Genomic DNA, 13,624 nt, shown 5'->3' with positions numbered 1-13,624 from the left:
GGATGCTTTGTGTAAAGGCGAAACACAAATTATTTAAAGACAAATATTGGCTAAATTAACAATAAATAAAACTTAAAACATTTGGAAAATTACAGTACAATCAGTAACTTTCTTCTATTCTTTATCCTCAAGTATTTGTAATTTAATTGTAATTACATTCAATTTTAAAAGGTGCTGCATCGTATTAACATTTTATATTTTTTATATTAGCTAGCAAGGATTGAGCACAGGGTGATCAAACACTCCCTCAATTATTTTCAGAGACATCACAATTCACAATGTTAGTGTCTGTAGCCCAGTATCTAATTTACAGTGGACACATTTAGCGGTGAAGCACAAGCTGTGTTCTATGACCAAGCCATTACACATTATTATATTAAACAAGAAAGTGTTATAACATTCTACTGTAGGTAATCTTTATTGCTAATAATAAGAATACATAATTTGAATTTGAATTCAATGTTATCCCCAAAATGTTATAACAGTCTAAGTGCCGTCGGTGCTGTTAATACAAGAGTGCCTTTTATTCCGTAATATCTAAGGGATCCCTTAACATTTTGCAGTCAGAAGTCAGTATGTACATAAATATATTTCAAAAAGATGAGATCATAATGAGAGATATCTAAATACCAGTGGCTTCCTTGCACAGGATACCGGCTAGATCGTGGGTACCACAACGGCGCCTATTTTTGTCGTGAAGCAGTAATGTGTAAGCATTGCTATGCTTCGGTCTGAAGGGCGCCGTAGCTAGTGAAATTACTGGGCAAATGAAACTTAACATCTTATGTCACAAGGTGACGAGCGCAATTGTCGTGCCGCTCATAATTTTGGGTTTTTCAAGAATCCTGAGCGCCACTGCATTGTAATGGGCAGGGCGTTTCAATAATCATTAGCTGAACGGCCTGCTCATCTCATCCCTTATTATCATAAAAAAAAGATACATTTTGTATTCAGATAGTGTTTTACTTTATGAATTTATCTGAAAAGTTATGTTTCCTGATAAAACGCGATAATACAAAGAAATCATTTTATAATGTATTCTCATTAATCTAAGGGGTGAAAAAATTAAAAAAAAAAAACTTTTACACATAATATATCTACATTAATATAACATTATAATGTATTACTATAAGGTGAGATTTTTTAATAAGTACCTGCAATTCCTCTTTGCTACATAAGACCTATTCTAACTTATTCTTCCAAACATACGATAAAATATTATAACGTATATTAGAATAAACAATCCGAATTAGCTTGCCGCAACATAAAGATAAACAGCTTCCTGTGGGACAGTTTACAGCATTTAGAGTAAAATAAGACTACTGTTTAAAAACACTTTATCTAATATATAAAATTCTCGTGTCGCGGTATTTGTAGTTAAACTCCTCCGAAACGGTTTGACCATCTGCATCGGCTCATGAAATTTTGTGTGCATATTGGGGAGGTCTGAGAATCGAACAACATCTATTTTTCATTCCCCTAAATGTTACAGGGTAGTCCACCCCTAAATTATTTTTTAATTTTTATTTTTTTATGACACAATATTAAAAAATACATACAACACTAAATTTTCAACCCTTTACGATCCACACCTATTTTTATCCTTACACTTGATTACCTATCCACAAACCCTATAGGTTGCAAGATCGCAATCGAATACAATAATAATTGTAGTACGATAAATTTTATATATCTACGATAAATGTATTTGGTAGGCCTGAGAATCGGTTGTCATCAGCTATTTTTATATTCCAAAAATTTTTATTATTGAATTTTTATTTAATTACTTTATATGGCAATACAACGTTTGCTGGGTCAGCTAGTCTTAATATAATATATAAATCCTGATGTTTATTTCCAGTGAATTCCTAAACTAACGAGCAGATTTTGATGGGGATTACTTCATGGAGTGCAGTTTAGTCCAACTTGATACGATAGTTTTTATTTCGATTTGGGACCCATAATTATTTTTTATTTTCAATATTTGTTTTGTATGGACATATTTTCTATGAGAGAATTTATTGACGCACGGTTTGACAGTTCTGCTTGTGATATAATTTCATTATAACAACGGGGAGCATCATTTACGAAATGATTGTTGATGTTATTATTATTATACTAGCTGCCCCGACAGACGTTGTTCTGTAGATCATAAAAATAAAACATACAGTTTTATAGGAATTTGCCAATAATATTTCAAAATATCAAGATTAATTTCGTAAAAAATGCTCCTGTTATAATGAAATTGTTTCACAGCGGAACTGTCAAACCGTGCGTCACTAAATTCTCTCATAGAAAATATGTCCATACAAAACAAATATTGAAAATAAAAATAATTTTGGGTCCCAAATCGAAATAAAAACTATCCTATCTCTCAAGTTGGACCAAACTGTACTCCATGAAGTAATCCCCATTAAAATCCGTTCATTAGTTTAGGAGTCCATTGAGGACAAACATTGTGACACGAGATTTATATATATTAAGATTATTGACAAATTCTGTCAAGATCGCTGGAATACGTTGGATGATGACAGCGCAGGACCGATCGTCGTGGAAGATAGACGTTTGGAGGAGGCCTTTGTCCAGCAGTGGATGTCTTCCGGCTGATGATGATGATGATGATGAAACATGATATTTGGAAATTGTAACTACAACAGAAGTTACACGCAAGTTATAAATATTATAGGATATGACGCAATTTACGCCATAACCAGTGAATAGGAAAAACTTGCATGTTTTCCACGGGTTCTCACGGCGCGATGCTCTTTCCAGACCTTCCGCGCGGAACGGAAACGCTACTAATTATAAACACGCGCGACAAACGACAAAGTTGCGGCACGTCTCGACAATAACAATGCAATGAAGTATTTTATATTGAAATACTCCTTTTACCGCTTTAGGGGAAAATTAGTCATCCAGATTCCACACCCTAACGTTATTTGGTCAACTAGACTATTTGTATCGTACTTCAGCTACCGCAAGCCTCTTGTAACTCATATTTTTTTAATATTGACACACTCTTACAAAAATTATCTTGCTCCAAACTAGGCATAGCCTGTACTATGGGTGCAATACAAGGATATATTTAATACAATATACTTAAACATACATAAATACAAATAAACATCTAGGACTCGGACACAAACATTCATATTCATCAAATTTAAATGATTGCACATACCGGGATCTGAACCCGGGACCTCTTGCTCAGTAGGCAGGGTCACTAACCACTGGGGGTCAATATTATATATCTACCAAAGCCAAAATACAGGTATTTACTAAATTTCAATAGGTTAGTAGGTATGTATAAGTTATATTATATTTATTAAAAATAATTTTTTCTAATTGTATAAAAAACATTGAAAGGTATAAACGTTATTTAACTAAATTATGCGGTTTTATAATATATTTTTATTACAATATACTATACTTAATATTAATATATATATATAACATATCTTATACATGAAAGTGAATTTTTTAACTAGGCAAAATCATATTGTCAAAACACGCAGACAAAATCGCTGACAGAAGAAGCTAGAACATAAATCTGGCATCAACTATTTCATTAATTTTCATATTGCAAAATTCTATAACATATTTATAATAAAAATAATATAACGTGTATATTTTCAATATTATTTTAAATTGATGAACTACGAAACAAGAAGCGCGCGGCAAGCCCAAAAATGAAAACTGTATATAAAATACTCATCAATAATTCATTGTAATAATTTAGTTTAAAAAATGAAAAGTTTAAAATATCAAAGAAATGTACAGAAAACATTGGAACGGATAAGTTTTAATGAAAAGAAGTGGCAAGATACTCAGTGGGCTCTTTTAAATCATGTGTTACAGTATTAGTAGCATTTTCAAAATTTCACAAAATATTTGTACAATCTCTGCAAGATTTTGTAACACAGATAGCGTTTCGACTCACTTAATGAGTAATTTAAAATATAAATGTTTAAAAAAACAAAAAAAAACACGCTAAAAGCACAAAATTCTCTTTGGTATTTGAAATCTTCTAATATGAGATAAATCGGTTAAAGATAGTGGTTAAAATTTAGAATTAACATCAATTTCTGCCTTCGGCGATAAATGAAAATTATATGGATAAACAAAAATCTTATTTTGGTTTTTTTGCAAATTGAAAAATGGAACATTTTTATCATATTAATGCATTGTCATCGGTCCTCGATAAATTAACAAAGTTTGAACGAAATCTGGCCGTTTAAAGTGGGTCAAAATCGTGTCCAAATGAGTCGGTTACAAACAAACATACAAATAGATAAAGCTAATAAAATGCGTGTAAACATCATACCAAACCTCAAAAGAATTATAAGTACAAAGAGTGCTTCTACACACAATGTAAATGAACAAAGATTTTAAATAATATTGAAACATGTGACATAATCTTCTATTATTTAAAGTTAAAGTTCCAAAACAAGCAGTTTGATATGATAGGATCGACCAGTCACTGCTCAGGCTCTAAATCTTAGGGAAGAGAACGACTAGCTCCATGACTCAGTCACAGGGCAGGCATCTAAAGCAGGCATGACGAAGCCCCCCATAATATAACATATCCGTTTTACAATAATTACCAAAATTAGATTAATTCTCCTTAAATCACTTAATTAATATCAAACTAAGAAGAATACACACCAATTCTCAGAAGTTATACTTTTATTTTAATTTCACTTTTGTATTTGGAAAGTATTTTTATTTGATTTAAATCAAAAAAAAAATGATTTGACTTTGTAATTAGGGTGTCCTAAGTACCGAGGAATAGTCTGATAGCTGAAACACAGTTCATATTAGTTTAGCTGTCTTTGCTACTTAAACGTAAATCTAAGATTAAGTATTGATCTCCGCTGCGCTCCAACTAGATACCGCACTACCTAGGAATAATAGCTTTTTTATTACGTCAACTATTAGATGCTTGTGTGCGTGGCATCTTGACACTTAATGGCATCTTTATAATTTTGTAACATACGCTACATGTTATTTTACATTAAATTAATAAAATGCAAAATAACTACTGATGATACGGATCCCAGTGTATTTCTTATTTCCTATTAGTATTATTTTTAAAAAGTTTTACTACGCAACCTGGCATTCTAGTTTCAATTATTAGCAAAGTTTAACATAACATGTCATTGTGGCACGTCAACGTCACATACTTCGAGACTGGCACAAGCGCGCCCACTCGGGCGTAGTATTACTTGCCGCACTTTGCGACTAATCTTTAATTTGAGATGTTAATTATATAATCTAGAATATATCTAGTTCCGTGCCAGTGCTCTGCCAACTGAGCTAACCGTTCGAGTGACATATCGTCATAAAATCTTGTATACTTTGTTCAACTCTCAGGTTGTGGCTTCATCACCGCATCGTTCCTACAATTTTGTTTTCAAATTTTATTTGTGTATTAATCCTAGAAGTGAAGATTATTACTTTAAAGACATAACAAATAGCTTAAACTTGTACTATTATTAATTGTTATATTTGAGAATATAAAGTAATTATTATAATTAATTATAATATAAGCAAGACATTGCTACTATCAAAGCGTAGTTTCATCACAGTAATATGTAGTCTATAAGATTAGAGCGTCTGGGATTTTAACACGCTACTTTGAAATGCGTACAAGTAAGGGAGCATTAAGGACGCATTGCATTGTATAATTAAGCACCTCGACGGTTCAGGCAAATTTACGAGTTTGGAACGAGCTCGCAATACGATCCCGCAGCTGCCGTTTCAAACAAAACCTTATAATACTGCGGTGACATTCGAGAAATATGAACGTGGCTGCGTGTAATTTTCATTGCTTCCAAACAAAGGCAACTTGAGCTAAGAACTCCCAACATATCGCTATTATACTTAACTTTACATATTTGCCAAGCTACTTTGTTTATGGCTTAGATCATTAATACGCGTAGATAAACTGTGACAACTGTGAAAAAGACGAAAAAAATTGAGGTTGACAGTTAACCTCTATGCTAACTAACACAAACACAAAGTCACATACAAATTTAAGAACTAGTGGGAGGCTCCTTTTGCACAGCATGCCGGCTAGATTATGGGTACCACAACGCCGCCTTTTTCTGATGTGAAGTAGTAATGTGTAAACTTTTTTGTGTTTCGGTCTGAAGGGCGCCATAGGTAGTGAAATTACTGGGCAAATGAGATATAACATCTTATGTCTCAAGGCGACGAGCGCAATTGTAGTGCCCCTCAGAATTATTGGGCTTTTTAAGAATGGGTAATGGGCAGAGCGTATCAATTACCATCAGCTGAACTTCCTGCTCGTCTCCTCCCGTTTTTTCATAAAAATAAAAAAATGCGAATCTAAGACGTAGCTTACCAGTCAGACTAATGTTACCTATCAATCAACCTGGCCTGTTTTCATCGGTTGTCTAACAACAAGAGCCTCTATCTAGCCGTATAAATTATCTAAGTTCTATGGTTATATAAAACTCCAAGTATTGCACTGAATAAATTAATCATCTCAACTTTGTATTGAACTGAATTTCCGAATACGCTAATGAACGTGAATTGGTACTAAAACATTTTTAGTTCTACTGTGAACTTTACTTAAATTTTTGAACAAATCATAATGGTGGGTGTAAAATATTATTTTTTTATTTATATTTTACACACACAATATAATATATTTATAATTCCCATTTAGTGCAACAAAAGGAAACTTTTTTGAAGTGAAAACTTCTTTAGCCACGTTGGGCACGTTATATCTGTAGCTATACAGCTGACGTATTGTGCAACATTAGTGCTGTGTATATTTTATAAGTGAAGTAAATTGAACGGACTTAGTGAAAAGTTCAATGTATTATATACTGAGCATTGTTGTGTTTTTGTTTGATTAATATAATTATTATTGAAAATAAGTATTAAAAATAAATTGAAATTAATAATTTAAATGTTTTTAAACATTTTATATAATTTCAAATTTTAATACTAAAGGTTATAAGCTTAAACTTTCACTTCTATCGGCAGTCTCTACAACTGCCAATTTGTTTTTTTCTTATAACGTTTTGTAGTATTTTATCATAGTTATTTAGTAAAACTGAAGTAATGAGAACTGCAAAATACTTATTAATATTAAATATTATTGGTCACTCCTATGAGTTTATTTTAGTATACACTATTATAAGCCGTAACATTTTGTATTTTCTTCTTATAATTTATAAAAATAACAAAAAACAATATTGACTAATCTTTGAAATTAATAATAGTTTGTATTGATACATTATCGATGACAACATAGAGCCAGTTAGTGACCCTGCTCACTGCGCTCCCGGGTTCCAATCTGAATATGGATGTTTAAATGTATTTTATATGTTTAATTATGTATATTGTATTAAATATATCGTTATCATGCACCGATAGTACAGGCTCTGCCTAGATTGAAACAAGATAATTTGTGTGTGTCTTTGTTTGTTTTGTTAATGTTTCTACTAATTAAAAGCAATTCTGTTTAGACAACACTTACAAATTAATAAAATGGAAGTAGATACTATTTTTGAAAAAAAAAAAATTTATTCAAAACATTACCTTTTAATTATAATTGAAATGACACATAATCACTCAATTACATAACATAATCACAGTACATATGTCTACTGTGACATAATTATGGAACAGACTTATATAAATATTATATACTTATGTGTTATTTATCTTTAAGAGACAATGACAACCTTTCAAGTGAAGTATGAGATTTGACAGTTTCCTTCCGTCACCGAAAAGGCGCTGGCAGATGTTGCCAAGTCATCCCATGTCAGCACTCCAAGGAAGCATCCTAATTGCTTCCAACTCTGCAACACGAGCACTCCGTGCGTACCGCGTTCGTAAAGTCTAAAATAGTTTAACATTACCTATTTCTGATTTTATGGCTCACAGCTCAAAGGGACGACGGTTATTCCGGGTTTCATCAATCATTAAGTTAAATGCATCGAAAGTGCTTTTGAAACAACATGCGGCTTCAAGAAAAAGTATTGAATAATATTGTGTGAAAAATATATTAAGTTCAAATTTGCGTACTGGATAGGTAATAATTTGATCTCATACTAATACAGCCGTCTTGTATATTGGTGCCACGAAATGCTAGGAAAGTTCAAAGGAGATGACTCGACTGTTATATTTGACATCGTCACAGGTGCTAAAAGTTTGATAAGTGTATCCGTAGTTACGTATCCGAAAACTAAACCGCAATTTGTACAGCACGGCAATATTCTTTTAAAAATTAAACAATTTTTTATGTTTTTAAAGTGAACTTCAAGGATTAAAACACAAATAAAATTTGAAGCCGCAACCTGAGAGTTGAACAAAGCATACAAGATTTTATGACGATACGACACTCGAGACACGGCACGGAACGCGAGCGGTCGTGGTGGGTTCGAGGCCCGCATCGTTCATAAAATTTTGTTTTCAAAATTTATTTGTGTTTTAAAGATTTGCTAACAAAGTATAGACTGGAAGAAGTGAAAGAAAAAGTTCTGCATTATTTGGACTGAGGGGTAATTTCGCGACAGTTGTGCATGAAAACAAAAATAAGGGTACTTCATACATATAAGTCTCGAACTAGGACCTAACTCGAAGTAGGATCCTGATTCCTACTTTACGATCACAATAAGTCATCACATGCCACAGACGGCTATATTTGACTACCTACAAGCGGGTGTTGATATAGTCATCTAAAATACAGTCCACATTCGGCACCTGCAACTTTAATTGAATTATTATATATTGAATAATTAATAGAAAGGAATCAATTGAAGGAAACATTATCTGCGTTCGGAATAGCCGTGGAAGAGATCGTTAAGACTTGCATAGAAAGTAATAGAGAATACTTTGAGCAGCAAAGGTATTATTAGAAACTTAATGCTTAAATCTGTTTTTTTGAAGTAATACTTCCAGGGTGAAGTTGGTTCCTAAAATTTTCTGACGTTTGCGACATACGATATTTTTTTTATGGTTTCTTCCTCTATTATTACGATAGGCAAAGGGTTTAAAACCGTACAGCCGTATGCGTTATTTATTAATTAATTGTCAAAGCCATCGTTGCAAGTTTTACAATATTGTTCTTTCTACATACGTAGAATATCACGAGGAATAAATAATTTTAAGGATTTTTGCTTTGTTAGGCCAAACAGGAATAACTTCTTGCGTGCATACATAAGTACACACACACACTTTTTTTTAAGATATTTCAGTGTGACCTTCGTTGAAAAAGTTTATACACTCAGAGCCCTCTTACAAATGAGGTCCAACAAATAGAGAATTATCGTTTTTTGTCTACAGTGACCAAATTATTCATTGAACATGCTCTAGGTTAAATAATTAACTCTTTAATAGTTTATTAATAGATAGTTGCAAAGTCGTACTGGTTGATTCGGGTCAAGATTGTTGTCTGATCCCTATTACCATGCTGTATGTAAATATAATATTTTACTTTCATTTTTCTAAAAGAACAAGAGTGGCATGTAATGGATCTCATTTAACACAGCTCTGCCAGAAACTTTTATATCGTCTTGACCTGTGTTGCTCTCTATGTAACAGAATTTTTGAGATGATCTGAGGGTAATTTTTACCATGTTCAAGAGATCCAATTTACGCACTAATCAAGTAAAACAAGTATTTTAAGAATAATTCTTTTAACACGCTTTTTTTTAGCTTCACCTGTATGTATGTTTGTTTGTAACCGGCTCATTTGGGCGCGAATATGACACGCTTTAAACTGCTAGATTTCGTTCAAACTTCGTAGATTTCTCGAGGACCGATGAAAATACATTAATTTGATAGAATTATTAAATTTTTCAATTTGTAAGATATTTTTTTTTTAAAGTTATATAATCTTCATGTATAAGGCAGGAATTGATATTAATTTTAAATTTCAACCATTATATCTTTAACTGATTTATCCAATATTAGGAAATTTCGAATACCAAAGATACTTTTTTATTCAAGAATGCAAATAATAGTTTAAAAAATTAAATTACACACTTTTATAAATAAACTAAACTAAAAACTATGAAATATTTTCTATTTTTTCGTTCCGTTTTCTATAAAAAGCGAGATATTTAGTTTTTTTTTTTTTTTAACTACTATTTAATTGTTATTTCTTTAAGATCCCTTGGCATGCTTCATGATCACTAAAATTGCTTTGGTCTTGCCACTCCTTCTAATTCGAGTACAACTTTTGTGAAGGTTTTAAATATTAAGTAAAATTAATAAATGAGACGTTGACTTTAGTTAAAAACGTATATTTATTAATAATTTTTGATTTGATAATAAATATATTATATTGAATAAATAACGTTGAATTTTTGCAGAATAATGACCAGATCAACCTTACATTAAAACATTAAATTGAGCCTAAATTCGTAATTATTAATTAGTTTCCCTTACGCCATCCATGCGGATTTTCCCACTAAATTCCGCTTTAAATCTGATTCTAATATTTTGTAAGCTAGAAAACGAGTGAGTTTCTAAAATTGATAAAATTTCAAATAATATTTACTAAAAAACTCATTTGTGCTCTTTGTAATAACGAGTACAGAGGTCCTCGAGATGTCATCGACTCAGTACTCTCGAGTCTCGACAAAATACCCATTATGCGCTGACTCACCTTTACCTTGGTCTTTGGGCTCTTTGGCTAATGACTAATAAAACCATATGTGCTGCTGGAAACGTTTTTACGCAACAATACAATAATCAGTATTTGACATAATACACGTGTATGATGTCTGTCATGTTGTCTCACACTTTGTAATGCTAATTTATATCCTATATACCGTCAGAAATAGTTCTTAATCTAGCGTGACCACTGAACTCATTTTGGATTTACGTAATATAATGATAGTTTCGTTGCTATAATTTAAACCTCAACTGCTGACAATCAAGTTTATAATTTAATAATTTTAAGTTCGAATAATATTAGTTTTTATGAAAAAACCAAGCGTTTCTTTTCTATTGAGTAGCCATCAAGGTGAACCTAACTACAATTATTACTGCACCTCTACTTAAAATAATACTTTATGACGTGTTCCACTTTTCGAATAAGTAAATAACATTATTTTTAATCTTTTTAATAATATTAACTAATCTTATCAGAATGATGTGATTAAATATTGTTGAACGATAAGATAAATACAGTTAAAATAATTCCTACTTAGTACCTATTTTGATCATTAGTAAATTCTCTAATTGAGTAGTAGGTACCTACTTATAATTATATTGAAATGTGCTTAGGTACCTATATGATAACATTTCCAAATAATTATTGTTGTCAATAAAAACTATAGTAATATTTCCCAATAAGTAAATTTTACACAAAAATCACTAACTTTTAATTGTTTTTAAATGACTCAATTTTCTCTTTTCTATTCATAGGTAATGTGTTCTGTTTAAAAAAAAAGTATTAATTTAAATGCTAAGTACTTAGGTAACTAACCCATCTTTTTTCAACACACTAAGAAACTAAATACAATATATTATCATCATCAAATATAAGTTTTCTTCAAAGTTCCATTTCAAAAATTTTATTATGTGCTCAAACCTTTTAGACCTTATCAGTTAAAAAGCGTAAATCTACACAAAATAGCCGTATTTGAGTAATGGACCTGTTACAAAACAACAAAGCCTCAAAACGTGATATTTATAAATAAAAGCATACGATCCTTAAAGCAATAACACACTGGACAAGTGGCATTCCGTATGCATCCAATCGCATTAAAATTCGCAAGGTAGGTACAGCACCGACCTTGATCGCTGCCCGTGCACTATCTCCAGTTCCAAATCCAGAAAGTATCCAACCTGATATTGTTACTATAATAATACACAGCACAACCGATCCACAGGTAAATGCGAAAGCTCGAAGTTGTTGAGTGCCGTATGATCTGGCGTGACCGAACAGTACGGCGCGTTGGATACAACTGAGGAGGACCGCCGACCGAGGTGACTGCAGAGTACAGAGGTCCGTTTGTCGGGAGGTCGCTGCCGATTGGAGGAAGGAATGAAATGAGATGCGACACTCGACAGTGAAATGGTATCTAGCTTCCGTTTCCACGTATTTTGATAATTTTCACACACCGATCGTATTTATTGATATGATTTTTTTATAGTTAATACAGTGAAAGTCTTGAATTTATACATCGTTTGCATATATATATTTTAATGTTAGAAAGTAAAATAATTACATTTATTACTTCAGTTCGCCTCTTTTTCCGCTTTGAATTTTGGATTTTTAAACAACATTTTTAAAATCTATTTCGCCTATATATCTTACCGAATAATATAATATACTTTTCGTTGGATTATCAAGAGTTCGACTCAATTAAACATCGGATCTATTGGTGAAGCCTACGAGTAATTGTGGAGTATTCAACTCTTCAATAACAAAACATGTAGGTAAGTATTTGTGTAAAAACAGTGACTTTGGTGACTGATAACGAAGACTACAAACACACACAAACTCTTAAAAGTTATACTTGTATTAAAATTTCACTTTTGTATTTAGACAGTATTTTTATTTTATTTCATTTAAAGAATTTGATTTGGCTATGTAAAATTTATGTCTGGTATCGATACTGACAGTTGAAACACAGTTCATACTAGTATTTGCAGTCTTTGCTACCTGATTGTAAATACCTAATATAATTTGGAAACATAATATTTTAAACTTGAACTATTATTTATTGTAATATTTGAGAAATTAACGTAATTATTATAATAAATAGAATGGCCCCTGGAGCTTTTTGGAGTAGATAATTAGCGTGTGTTGATAAAAATAGTTAAGAGTCTGGTCTCAAAACACGCGCGAAAGAGATTATTGTATCCCTAAAAAAACCTCAATTTCTAAGGAGATTAATCTACACTTTCACTATTTAAAATAGCAATTCTTTTTTTGCGGAGTACATCATGAATATTCAGCAAACCATTTAAAACGACCGTTATTATATTTGCTAATATTTTAAATTTAATCGTGAGGCAAAGGTATATATAACATATTTCTACATGATAGACTTCTAAAAAATATTTGTTTTTCTCAGTAGCTAGAGTCCAAAATTAGTTCATACACAAATATAGTCCCATTAACTTTATTAAAGTTGGTATTACACTAAGAACATGCAGCACTTGATTCGATGATAGTTATAGGTGTGAAAAATGGAATAAGATTCCAGAAAAAGTGAGTGTTTCTTCCAACAGAATGAATATTTTATATAATGTGATAGTATTCTAATATTGCGATGTGTAGCACATTAAATATTTAGTGAAATTGACACGTCCGCGTCGTACTAATACAACCAAGGGCAAAAATATGTTATAAGAATTTTTGAAGATTCTACAACTAGTCTGGCCATAAATACTGTTACATAAAAACATTTCCTTTTTCCCGACTTTTTAAATATTTTGAAATTGGAACACGTTTATTATTTTATAAACTTATTTAGATTTTGCGCGATTTCACATATTTTTTCGTGTTCATTATGAAATTACAATATAGAATGGGGTGTTAAAGAAAATAGTATTGCAGTGATCGCCTTGCACACAGTGGGATGTAGCCGTCGATCATATTCCAGACACTTCAAAAGCTTGTTAT

At 31.7% G+C, this 13,624-nt stretch overlaps 1 protein-coding gene across 5 annotated transcripts in view; it reads right to left on the bottom strand.

Moving 5' to 3' along the window:
- The window catches only part of LOC126968463 (putative polypeptide N-acetylgalactosaminyltransferase 9), a 173,278-nt gene extending 161,317 nt beyond the window's left edge, over nt 1-11,961 (bottom strand). For 3 of the 5 annotated variants that reach the window (XM_050813515.1, XM_050813514.1, XM_050813513.1), the window contains exon 1: nt 11,786-11,961. The gene's annotated coding sequence lies outside the window, so the exon portion shown is untranslated. The remainder of the gene's footprint in view (nt 1-11,785) is intronic. The other 2 variants (XM_050813516.1, XM_050813517.1) reach the window with 1 other exon arrangement.
- Nucleotides 11,962-13,624: the final 1,663 nt, after the last annotated feature.

The sequence above is a fragment of the Leptidea sinapis genome, chromosome 15, assembly GCF_905404315.1.
Source record: "Leptidea sinapis chromosome 15, ilLepSina1.1, whole genome shotgun sequence".
Lineage (NCBI taxonomy): Eukaryota > Metazoa > Arthropoda > Insecta > Lepidoptera > Pieridae > Leptidea > Leptidea sinapis.
This window is presented reverse-complemented; position numbering and strand designations above follow the sequence as displayed.